Source organism: Callithrix jacchus, chromosome 4 (assembly GCF_049354715.1).
Source record: "Callithrix jacchus isolate 240 chromosome 4, calJac240_pri, whole genome shotgun sequence".
Classification (NCBI taxonomy): Eukaryota; Metazoa; Chordata; class Mammalia; order Primates; family Cebidae; genus Callithrix; species Callithrix jacchus.
This window is the reverse complement of record NC_133505.1, coordinates 119,656,423-119,669,528: the sequence shown is the minus strand read 5'-3', so window position 1 is coordinate 119,669,528 and position 13,106 is coordinate 119,656,423. Positions and strand designations below refer to the sequence as shown.

The 13,106-nt window shown below is 37.9% G+C and overlaps 1 long non-coding RNA gene across 4 annotated transcripts in view; it reads left to right on the top strand.

Moving 5' to 3' along the window:
• LOC103792593 (uncharacterized) overlaps positions 1-13,106 on the top strand; it is a 132,353-nt gene that overhangs the window by 80,147 nt on the left and 39,100 nt on the right. For 3 of the 4 annotated variants that reach the window (XR_013534886.1, XR_013534885.1, XR_013534888.1), the window contains exon 3: positions 9,798-9,896. The exons of the other annotated variant lie outside the window; for it this stretch is intronic. This is a non-coding gene — a long non-coding RNA (uncharacterized LOC103792593). The remainder of the gene's footprint in view (positions 1-9,797; positions 9,897-13,106) is intronic. 4 annotated transcript variants of the gene reach the window in all.

Sequence of the window (13,106 nt, the reverse complement as noted above, 5' to 3'; positions counted from 1 at the left end):
TGCTCTGTATTGTGGTGGCCCCAAACCTCAGGTAGAGCACCTCTACCTGAAAGCATGCTAGTGATGAGAGCAGGGAGAAAGTAGGGCAGAGCACAGAAGGACTCAAGGCTTCTGCAGGGCTGTGATCATATTGCTTCTGCTTACTATTAGCTGCTGTGAATCACATGCCAAAGGTACAGGAGAGCATAACCCTCTCCTACTGAAAGACAGTGGATATTGGTAGCAAGTAATCCAATCTTTCACAGAGTCTAGTAAATAATGGATGCTTTTAGAATTTAGTAATCTGAGTAATGAAAAAAATGTCAAATGATTCCTATATATTTCATTCCATAACTATTTATCAGATTCTCTCAATATCAGGCAGTACACTAAGTACTATATAATAAGGCAAGTAAATAGATAATATGTTAATATATCCAAGTATTTGCATTGAGAGGAATATGTTTTATTTTTTCTGGAAAAAAAAGGCATGATTAAGTTATTTCATTTTCCAAAGACAAAGCAAAGCTTCTATGTTGCCTGTATTAGTTCCGTATTGCTGATGGACGAATTATTGCAAGCTTAGTAGCTATAAAATACCACAAATTTATTATTTCATAATTTCTGTTTGGCAGAATCTTGGCATGACATAACCAAATTCTCTGCTCAGGGTCTCAGCAGGCTTTAGCCTGAGCTAAAGGTGTCAGCTCAGGCTATGGTTCTCATTTGAGTTTAAGCTCAGTGATTGTTGGACATATCCATTTCCATGTAGTTGTAGGACTGAGGTCCTGTTTTCTTGCTGGTTCTGACCAAGGACCTCTCTCAGCTCCCAGAGCCTACCCTCAGTTACTTAGTACATGGCCTTCACAGGCAGCTCACAGTATGGATGCCTGCTGTCTTCCAGGTCTGTCAGAGCAATACCTCTGACTTCCACTTCTTCGACCAGCTGGAGAAAACTCTCTGGCTTTGAAATGTTCATGTGCTTAGATCTGCCTCACCAAGTAATAGCTCTAATTTAAGGACAGCTTCTTAGGGACCCTAGTCACATCTCCAAAATTCTTTCACAGCAACAACTAGATGGGCATTTGATTAAACTCCTGGGAAAAATGTGTGTGTGTGTGTGTGTGTGTGTGTGTGTGTGTGTGTGTGTCAGGGGCTGAGAAGCTTGGAGGTCTCTTAAAATTCTGTCTATGCCCTGGCTTTACTGCAGAATGATGGGTGTCAGTGTAAAAAAAAAAAAAAAGTAATAGCTTTTCCTCACCCATCACAAGGTTTATGGCTGAGGCCTCCATAACAAAAGACAGATTAACAAGAGAAAAGCATATATTTTTATTTAATACAAGTTTTATGTGACATGGTAGCCTTCAGAAACAAAGACCCAAAGGAACAGGGAAAACTATATATATATATATTTTAATTTTTTTATTGCATTTTAGGTTTTGGGGTACATGAGCAGAGCATGCAATACAGTTGCATAGGTACACACATGGCAGTGTGTTTTGCTTCCTTTCTCCCCTTCACCCACATTTGGCATTTCTCCCCAGGTTATCCCTCCCCACCTCCCCCTCCCACTGGCCCTCCCCTTTTCCCCCCAATAAACCCCAGTGTTTAGTACTCCCCTCCCTGTGTCCATGTGTTCTCATTTTTCATCCCCCGCCTATGAGTGAGAATATGCGGTGTTTCATTTTCTGTTCTTGTGTCAGTTTGCTGAGGATGATGTTCTCCAGATTCATCCATGTCCCTACAAATGACACAAACTCATCATTTCTGATTGCTGCATAATATTCCATGGTGTATATGTGCCACATTTTTCCAATCCAGTCTATTATCAATGGGCATTTGGGTTGATTCCAGGTCTTTGCTATTGTAAACAGTGCTGCAATGAACATTCGTGTACATGTGTCCTTATAGTAGAACGATTTATAGTCTTTTGGATATATACCCAGTAATGGGATTGCTGGGTCAAATGGAATTTCTATTTCTAAGGCCTTGAGGAATCGCCACACTGTCTTCCACAATGGTTGAACTAATTTACACTCCCACCAACAGTGTAAAAGTGTTCCTTTTTCTCCACATCCTCTCCAGCATCTGTTGTCTCCAGATTTCTTAATGATCACCATTCTAACTGGCGTGAGATGGTATCTGAATGTGGTTTTGATTTGCATCTCTCTGATGACCAGTGATGATGAGCATTTTTTCATATGATTGTTGGTCTCATATCTTCTTTCGTAAAGTGTCTGTTCATATACTTTGCCCATTTTTGAATGGGTTTGTTTGTTTTTTTCCTGTAAATCTGTTTGAGTTCTTTGTAAATTCTGGATATCAGCCCTTTGTCAGATGGGTAAACTGCAAAAATTCTTTCCCATTCTGTTGGTTGCCGATTCACTCTAGTGACTATTTCTTTAGCTGTGCAGAAACTATGGAGTTTCATTAGGTCCCATTTGTCTATTTTGGCTTTTGTTGCCAATGCTTTTGGTGTTTTGTTCATGAAGTCCTTGCCTACTCCTATGTCCTGGATAGTTTTGCCTAGATTTCCTTCTAGGGTTTTTATGGTGCCAGGTCTTATGTTTAAGTCTTTAATCCATCTGGAGTTAATTTTAGTGTAAGGTGTCAGGAAGGGGTCCAGTTTCTGCTTTCTGCACATGGCTAGCCAGTTTTCCCAACACCATTTGTTAAATAGGAAATTCTTTCCCCATTGCTGGTTTTTGTCAGGTTTATCAAAGATTGTATAGTTGTAGATATGTTGTGTTGCCTCCGGTGCCTCTGTTTTGTTCCATTGGTCTATATCTCTGTTTTGGTACCAGTACCATGCTGTTTTGTTTACTGTAGCCTTATAGTATAGTTTGAAACCCGGTAGTGTGATGCCCCCCACTGTGTTCTTTTTGCTTAGAATTGACTTGGCTATGCGGGCTCTCTTTTGGTTCCCTATGAAGTTCATGGTGGGTTTTCCCAGTTCTGTGAAGAAAGTCAATGGTAGCTTGATGGGGATAGCGTTGATTCTGTAAATTACTTTGGGCAGTATAGCCATTTTCACGATATTAATTCTTCCTAACCATGAACATGGAATGTTTCTCCATCTGTTTGTGTCCTCTCTGATTTCGTTGAGCAGTGGTTTGTAGTTCTCCTGGAAGAGGTCCCTTACGTTCCTTGTGAGTTGTATTCCAAGGCATTTTATTCTTTTTGTAGCAATTGTGAATGGCAGTTCGCTCTTGATTTGGCTTTCTTTAAGTCTTTTATTGGTGTAGAGGAAGGCTTGTGATTTTTGCACATTGATTTTATATCCTGAGACTTTGCTGAAGTTGCTTATCAGTTTCAGAAGTTTTTGGGCTGAGGCGATGGGGTCTTCTAGGTATACTATCATGTCGTCTGTAAATAGAGACAATTTGGCTTCCACCTTTCCTATCTGAATACTTTTTATTTCTTTTTCTTGCCTGATCGCTCTGGCTAGAACTTCCAATACTATATTGAATAGGAGTGGTGAAAGAGGGCATCCTTGTCTAGTGCCGGATTTCAAAGGGAATGCTTCCAGTTTTTGCCCATTCAGTATGATATTGGCTGTTGGTTTGTCATAGATAGCTTTTATTACTTTGAGAAACGTTCCATCGATACTGAGTTTATTGAGGGTTTTTAGCATAAAGAGCTGTTGAATTTTGTCAAATGCCTTCTCTGCGTCAATTAAGACAATCATGTGGTTTTTGTTTTTGGTTCTGTTTATGTGGTGAATTACGTTGATAGACTTGAGTATGTTGAACCAGCCTTGCATCCCTGGGATGAATCCTACTTGATCATGATGAATAAGTTTTTTGATTTGCTGTTGCAATCGGCTTGCCAATATTTTATTGAAGATTTTTGCATCTATGTTCATCATGGATATTGGCCTGAAGTTTTCTTTTCTTGTTGGGTCTCTGCCGGGTTTTTGTATCAGGATGATATTGGTCTCATAAAATGATTTGGGAAGGATTCCCTCTTTTTAGATTATTTGGAATAGTTTTAGAAGGAATGGTACCAGCTCCTCTTTGTGTGTCTGGTAGAATTCGGCTGTGAACCCGTCTGGACCTGGGCTTTTTTTGTGTGGTAGGCTCTTAATTGCTGCCTCGACTTCTGACCTTGTTATTAGTCTATTCATAGTTTCAGCTTCCTCCTGATTTAGGCTTGGGAGGACACAGGAGTCCAGGAATTTATCCATTTCTTCCAGGTTTACTAGTTTATGTGCATAGAGTTGTTTGTAATATTCTCTGATGATGGTTTGAATTTCTGTGGAATCTGTGGTGATTTCCCCTTTATCATTTTTTATTGCATCTATTTGGTTTTTCTCTCTTTTATTTTTAATCTATTTTTATGGACAGTCATGCAGAGGTATGATTAGAGAACAAAAGAGTATGGTTTAATGATAATAAACTGGGGGAACTTAACAAGGGCTCTCTGTCCCAGTGCTTCTTGATATCCCTGTGACATTCCTTTTTCCAGGAATAGTGAGGACTACTCTGGAATGAGAGTTTCATGACCTATTTTCAGGGAAGGTTTTATGGCTTGCTTCAGGGGAAAAGGTAGAAGAAGAATTCTTTCTATGTGTTGTTTCCTCACATGCGAGGGTGCCGTATTTTGGTGTAGCATGTCCTAAATGCTGTTGTTATTTTGACCTGCCTATGGCAGGATTGATGAGGTAGGGCCTGTTCTAGAGTCATGTGACTTTCCTGGGTAAGAACTGGAAATATTACGCAGAGTCTCTTTTGCAAACATTTGTGATGGGTTTGATCGGTGACTGGTGAAATCCCAGTTCCATGCTCCCACGCTGGATTCTTTACAAGTAACACGGAAATTATTGAATCCTTTAAACTCCTAGAGCGTTACTGCAGTAGAGTCCTGGCAAGAAGCAGACAATGTTATCAAACTAGGTAACTGAAGAGAATTTAATAAACAGTCATTTTTTTATTTAGGTGTGGGCAGAGTGTAGGAAGTCAACAAGGGATCATTATTTCTCCTAGGCTGAAAAGGGGCAGGGGAGAGCAGGGCTGGGAACCTGGAGAGGGGAGTTATGTGGAAAAGGCTGTGACAGGAGCTATAGGCTTTGGTAGAAAGATTCCACCAGTCCATGGAAACTAGGCAGGAAAGTAGAGGGGTACAAGTAGCCTAATCTCTTCCTCTAACCCTCTTATCTCTAGCCAAGAGGGTAAAAGAGGCTGTTGGTCTAGTCCTCAGAGGTCAGCTTCACGAGGCAAGAACAGGGTGGAGATAGGTAGGGAGGAGATGTAGAGGGGCAAACAAAAACATAGATAGTATGATTACTAAAGACATATTTCTTGGCTGTGGTCAGGGTCAGTCTCTGTTGTGACTCACAGATGAAGTCTCTTTATCTGTGCTTCATAGAGTATTTTAGCTAGCTTGGTTATAACTCTGCACCATTATGCCATATTATTAACATATATGTCTCATTCTTGCTATATTGTGAGCTTCCTGAGAGCAAGGGCCATGTCTTATTCATCTTTATACATGCAGTGCCTATGTTCTTGGCCCACAGTAGATGATTAATGAATGCTTGTGGGATTATGAAGATATGAAGTCATTGGTGAACAATTATCAAAGTCCTATAAATAAATTGGGTAATATGGGCATAAGCAAATGTACAACATTCTTACTGCTTTCTAAGACATTCTATTACATACGGGCTGATAGATTTAGAAGATATGCTTACCATTGCTACAACTGATCTCCTGATACTATGAAAATTTGATGTTCTACTTTCATTTGCTACTTAAAGGTCATTAGTTTCCAGTTGTACTACACATTCCATTTAATGAGCACTAGATTCTATCAACAGAGAAGGAGGAACCGTAAATCAGGGCAAATGAGACCACTCAGAGCTACTAGTCATCAAACTCGGTTGGCTGTCCGCATAGTCAATGACTTTGGGATAAGATGGGATTCTTTACCTTCGTGACATTGTCACATGTGTGTGGTTCTGGTTGCCAAACAGGGAGTAGAGTGTGCTCAGTCTATAAAAAAACTGTTTTCTTCTGTTTTACTTTTTGACATTTTCAAAGCGTTAGATAACGATAAACGTAGTCAGCTTGTTGTATGATTGTTTTGGTTGACATAGAGTCATATGCTGAAGAATCACAGGGACTGACAGTTAGGGGAAAAATGTAAATGTCATAATTTTGTTAATTGCTTTAGCATGTGTTTCTTCCACATGTCTGAAAGCAAATGTAATTGAGGGTTGTGGTTTCTGGGGCATGGCTAAAAGTACAATGTGACTAACAACTGAGGAAAATATCATGGGATATCATGTGGTAGAGGATCTGTTATCTATTTTTTCCCCCCTGCTAAAGTAAAGATTTTCCAGTATTTAAGGATGTTACTAGAGTATGACAAGAAGAATGATACAAATTGAATCTTTGGATTGGCATTTTTTATCAGATAAAAACAAACATATAAAATGCAGTTTTAAGTTCAGTGGCTATTTCATTCCATCCTAGAGTTTTCTATGTCAAAAAGTGGATTTGCGAACAAGAAAACAGCTCTTTCAATTCTTTTTTTTTTTATTGCATTTTAGGTTTTGGAGTACATGTGCAGAACATGCAAGATAGTTGCATAGGTACACACGTGGCAGTATGTTTTGCTGCCTTCCTCCCCTTCACCCATAAGCCCATTCAAAAATGGGCAAAGGATATGAACAGACACTTTACAAAAGCTCTTTCAATTCTTTAAACATTTCAGTGATGATAAGGGTCTTTCTCAAGCAAACAAATCTCAGGAAATTCAAATACTAGTATGAAACCATAATCTCCCTTCACTTTGTTGCTTCAAAGCGTAATAACTATTGAAAACTCCTGAAAACCAGTGGGTGATCTGACCCCAAGGCTTCATATATTATTTCTTATTTTTATGACAGGAATTTCACAATTTCAAGGCAAGGTTAAAAAACAGTCTATTTTCTCTCTTAAGCAAGTGATCAGGTTTCTTTATGAACAAAGCAAAAGGCTGAGCTCACACGAAGCGCTCTTGAGATCATCCTGGTTTGGGATAGACTGCAAATGCTATTAGTATATTTCCTGGTATTTTAGATGCCTATGAATTGCACAGTAATGAAATCTTTGAACAGCGAGCATCTGGTAGCCAGAGCCCACAAAGACTTTCCCATATTATGCAGAACATGCTAGTTTTGAGACGGTTCTCTCACTGTTTCATACTATTTATTTTTCTTTTTATTTCCCCACATTTGAGAGTCACAAATATTTTTGTCATATTTATCACTGACTGTACACAGGTGACTAAACTGGTCATCTGCAGGTCCAGCAGGTTGTGACAAGTGACTGGGTGATGTATATTCCCCTTTCACTCCCTTATCCAATACTCCACCCCGTCTCTGCCTGCTAGCCTCATAACTGCTGACTGTAAACTGCAGAAGCAAATGGAAAGCCTGGTCTACCAATGGACTGAGGGGTGTTGGAACTCAGAAAACAATACCCCCAAATGAAGTACTCAGAGAAAAAGTTTTTCTCTGACCTTCTCCTGCCCTCCTGTTTCATAGTTCCATTCTCCCCAGAGGACTGTCATAGAAACTAGAATCTCTTTTCTACCAGTCAGGTCATAGAAACCAGAACCCCTTTTCCCCAAAGCCAGCCAAAAAACCTGAAAATATTACTTTAAATTTCTCCTCACATCTTTCTGTGTAAAAACTGGCCATAAATTATCTGATATACCTTGTTTGACTGTAGGTCATAAAATCCCTATTCCAGAGAGGGTCCTATCTCATACCCAGAAGGTAGTCATACATACGTAGAGAGGTCAAGAAAAGTCCAGACAGGCCTTGCTGGGATTCCTCACTCGACCTATTAGCATTAGATCATACCCTTCTTGTCTAATCATATTTCTACACAATCATCCATACTTTGTTTAACCTAGGAATAAAATAAACAATTTCTTCTGTATGTGTTGGGTCTCTATTCTGAAGGTGTTTGTGTATGCACATTAAATAAAGGTGTAAGCCTTTTCTCCAATTAATCTACCGTTTGCAAGTTGATTTTTAAAGAAACTTCAGAGGACCAAGAGGAAAGCTCTCCTTTGGCCCCCGCAAAGGAAAGGTTCTAATGTGTTATTGAGAGTAATGTCAGATAAGAAAATCAAACTAGAGGGCAAAGGAAGAGAGGGAAACTAGAACAGGGGTTCTAGCTTTTTTAGGGAACTGAGTAAGGTCTGTGAATGGCCTGAAATATTATCCAGATACCTGCTTGTATTAGCCCATATACTATTAATTTTTTTTTTCTGAAAAGAGAGCTAAAACGTACATTAAATTAAAAAAATGGTTTAGGCAACACAAAGTTTTAATATTGATTATTGTCAAGAAAGCAAGTTTAGTTAATTGTTTTATATTTTAAAAATCCAGGAGAGAAGGAGGAATGATGGAAGTAAAAAATAATACAGGTAGGATAAACACGAAGAAAATAGGCACTAGAGAGACACTAGCATTTTATTTCCTTTACCAGTTACCTAATACTTGGTCTGGTGAAATGGGATCTGGGGATAGACACCATTTCTACCAGACAATATGCATCTGTTTTAGAGATGAGACAGTGAGGGCATAGAGAAGTTGAACAATGTATGCCAGTTCACTGAGCTAGTCAGTATCAGACAGGCAGCTTTGGGGGCTGTGCTGCTCTTAATTACTCCTGGAAACCAACAAGCTCTCTTTCTCTTTCTTGACATTTTTTACAAACTATATTTTGTATAATCTGGAAGATAAAGTTACATGCCAAAATATTATCTCTGGGTGTTGTGATTATAGGTGATTTGACATTTTATTCTTATCAGCATTTTATCATAGTTATAATAAACATGCCTGAAGTATATAAGAAAATAATTTTAAATAACTGTCACCTTTCTAAGAAATCTGTTATGTTGTTAAATCCCTCAGAAGCAACCACATTTCTACTGACCACAGGGTATCATCAAGTAAAGGCTGTAAGAGACTTGGAAGAATTTTATATTAATTTATAATGTCCACTGCCATTATAATAAAATGTGGCTTGTTCATAACAACTAGTGATATTACTTGATAAAATAAGTGAATAAAACACAATCATATCAAAGAATAATTTCAGTATAAAATTATAATATTTGTTCATCTAAATATATGTTGTTCATCTAAATTAATATCCAGTAACATATTTCCTGGCTGTGTCTCCCTAGGCACAGTGAAAGAGATGCTCATGGCAACTTCTGCTTTAGAAGCCTCCCAGGTAAAACTCATCATAGTGGTGATCTTCAGAGGCTGAGTCAGCCATTTGCTTATTTGCTGCAAAAGAATAAATACAACTGAGAAAAATTTTTATTTTTCCATCAGTTTATTTGTTTAGTCACTCTCCATAGAAGCTGAACAGTTCTCCTTTGAGGCCAGGGTCTTGGTTAGGATTCTTTATTTCCAAAGAAGGATCTGAAATTGAGTAAGTTTCTTCTTCCCCCAAATCCCAAAGTGTAGGATGCTCCCTAAACCAACAAACTCAGGATAAGGCTTTTAGGCCCTTCCTCTAGACTTAATTCTCCTTATAGACTCTGAACTCCTCATAGAAAGTGCAATCTTGGGTTGCCTCTAGGTGCTCTTCTGAGGAAGTGACCATTCGGAGGATTTTTGGAAGGCAATTTCCTAGGCACTCAAAGTCTCATTGATGCATTAGTCCTGATCACTGAAAACGTGGTACGACTTGGAACACATTATCTTGGCCTTATTTAGAAGTGTCTTTCTCCAGGCTCTAATGGTAGCTCTCAGTTCTTATCAAAGGATACCATAAAAAACACCTGCCCTCTGTCTGTGTTTCCAGGTGTCATCTACTACTTAGACCAGAAGATAGGATGCAAAATCTCAACGGAGGAATTTCTTACAGAATGCAATTGCACTAGAAAAGACAATCTTGCTTGAAGTGAGTTGTTTCTTTTTCTCTAGTGATAAGAATACTTATGGATGGTGAGGATGGGGTTGAATGTCTCCAGGGGCAGGCAGTATGTCTTTCTACTAAAATTATCACAGGGTTGTCAGCGTTCCCGAGTTGATCAGACTCGCGGAGACTGACTCACTCTTATCAAGCTCTTCAGAGTCTAACTCGTAATCTGGAATGCCAATATCCTCCATCTGGGGTCTGCTTTTCCTGCTGTATTTAGATTTGCTGAGGAAACATATGAAGCAGAGCCAAGAGGGATGAATAATTTAAAGAAAAATTTCTTACAGAACCTAGGACCCAGTACATTATTCCAGCCAGAAAACATGCATTTCCTTTTCATTCAAGAACAAATTTTTCTTTTTCTTTCCAGGACAGTGCTAGATAAAACTGCCAGCTTCAATGGCACAATATATATATGAAATACATATATATGTATTATTTCTGTCACAACTGACAGATCACACTGTTACGGATTTTATGAATTTAAAATTCAGAGAGCAAAATTCTTTCAAGATTGGGGGTTGGGAAGTACACATCAGTGTTTTCCTCATTATAAAAAAGATGATGTAACATTTCATCTCTTGTTGTTTCCAGTGTCAAAAAAACAAAAACAAAATACAACAAGAATGCTACAAGGAATAAAAATTTGACCATTAAACTACACAGACTTTAGAGTTCCCATATTTTTGATATTTATCCCAATGTGGCCTTAAATATCTATTCTCAGATATATTTCTCAGACTATAATTTTATTTAGTCTTTCACCTTTTTTATTATAATCTTTTCAAATCATCTGTGGACAGAGGTAAGGCAAAGAACCCAAGATTCAGACAAACAAGCACACAAACCAGCCATTTTCCCAATCTCTCTCTTTCATATATGAGTTTTCTATGATCTATTGGCTAAAAACAGAAGTACCCACTTATTCAAGTTTTCTGCTGGTCAAGTGAGAGATACCATAAATTTTATAGTAAAATATAATTTAAATTTGAAGAACATTATTGGAAGCCAAATAATGCTCAGTAAATGTAGTATGGTTAACAAAATATTTTAACTGAGTTATTAATGTTAGGTATAAATCATATATATTTCATGTAACATGCATAATATATATTATAGATAAAATATGTAGGGGTGTGTGTATGTGTGTGTGTGTGTGTGTAGTATAAATAGATCTTAAGCTAAGATCTACACAGATTTTGCATTTGTTCCAGACAATGAATCATTGGTGAGAGCGGGGAGAAAACTAATCCTTTGGACTTTTACATTCTGGTTTCATTTCTAAATAATTAGAGGTCTAAAATATTAAGCAGAGATGCATATGATACTCTATGTTCTGTGTAAATCAAACAAATGAAACAGTATGTGGTCTACATATACATAAATTCTTATATTCCTTGTTTTGTTGCCAATTTGAAATAAAGAAGGATACATTCCTTATGGCTCATGTATATAAACGTTAACTTCCTCTTGCTGCTTCTATTTCTCTAAGAGTCTCCAGTCTCTATTTCTAGAAGCTTCTTGAAGAAGGCATTAGGAATAGATAATTCATTACATCCATTTCCAAGTATGAATGTGTGAAACAGGGAAGAGCTGATGACCTAATACTGTTAACAAAAACGAAACACCACATGTTTAATCCCATTTTGTTTTCCTATCACAGGAAACTGGGGAGGGAATTAAGTTTCAGCAGGGAAGAACAAAGGCAGTTTTTGGGGATTTACATATGCCATCTCCTACAAAGTTAAAAAATATTTCCTTTCCTGAAAGACTACAATAAAGACACAAACATGCACAATGGGTGGAGTGGATTAACAAGTTTGTGTCATGTTAATTATATATATTTCAATAAAGGTATTTTTGGAATTGGTTTTATGGATGTAAAAAATAAATTACAAGTTAACTAAATTATATTTAGGATGCATAGAACTTTGGAAATAATTATAGATGTAATCAGCCATTTGAAAATAAAATGAATCCAATTAAACATGAATGATGAAACACGGGGGCAGAAGGTGTCCATCTTGATGCTCTTTTCTTAATCCATTCAGACCACTGAGGACTCAGGAACACTAGTCCAGTACCTGAAGATAAGGCTGGACTCACTTTCCTGGAAAAATCATTCTATAATTTGATAGCTTGAATTAATGGAACAACAATATCAATGAAGAATATTACATTTATTTCTTTTCTTATGGTTACGAGTAGTCAGTGCAGTAATTTAGAGGATTTTTCAGGGCTGATAACTGTCCTTAGAATCTTAGGGCCCATCCATGTTCTTTGTGTTTCCTCTTCTGGCAAAACAAACCTGTGACGAACAAGGGCTGCCTGTTGGGAAAAAGAAGTGGTAGAATGGTGAGGATGTTGGTAGGAGAGGGTTAAGTCTGGGCAGTATGACCAACGTTGCCCATTTCGAAAGTCAGATGGGCATAGATTCACATTCCAACCCTGTCACTTACAAGTTGTGCAATTTTGACCAGGCTTAAAAAACGAAAACAAAAACAAAAAAACATGCTATTCCCATTCCTTCAAACTTCACATTTTTTTAGATAGCAGAAGGGAGAATTGTTTCTTGGTCCTGAATTGTTGACCAACAACACCAACAACGATTCAGAATGTAAAATATACTCGGTGTTTATGTGCTGCAGAAAACCTTCCCTGGGGTGCTAGCTCCTGAAAAGCTGAAACTATTCAGGAAAATATCACTAAGCAAAGGAAGTTAAGATATCATTACCATACTGTCGTCATCAATACATTCAGGAGTTGATCTGCATTTGGTAAGGCATCTGTCTTTCCAGATTTAACACAAGCCACCCTGGCAGTGGAAAAAAAATAGAAAACACCTGGATAACGAAAAGGGCCTAGGCAGTCCTTTGTAATTCTTCAGACAGGGCCATCTGTATGCGACTTTGCATACCCACAATGCTATAATGAATAATTAGCACTGATTAAAAAGGCATGAGAAACCTTTCTAGTGCAATTTCTGTAGAGGAATTGTGGTTTCCCCAGACACTTCTGAGGAAGCCAGAGTTCACGAAGTGCTCCCACTAAGCCCCACACTGACCCCAAAATTGAACTGTGACAAAAAGTAAATTTTCTTCTAAAGAAAAAGAGAGTTGAAGTATAAAAATATTTTTTCTTCCAACTGATAACTTTGAGTACTTAATATGTTCAACGCTCTGTGTTAGACCA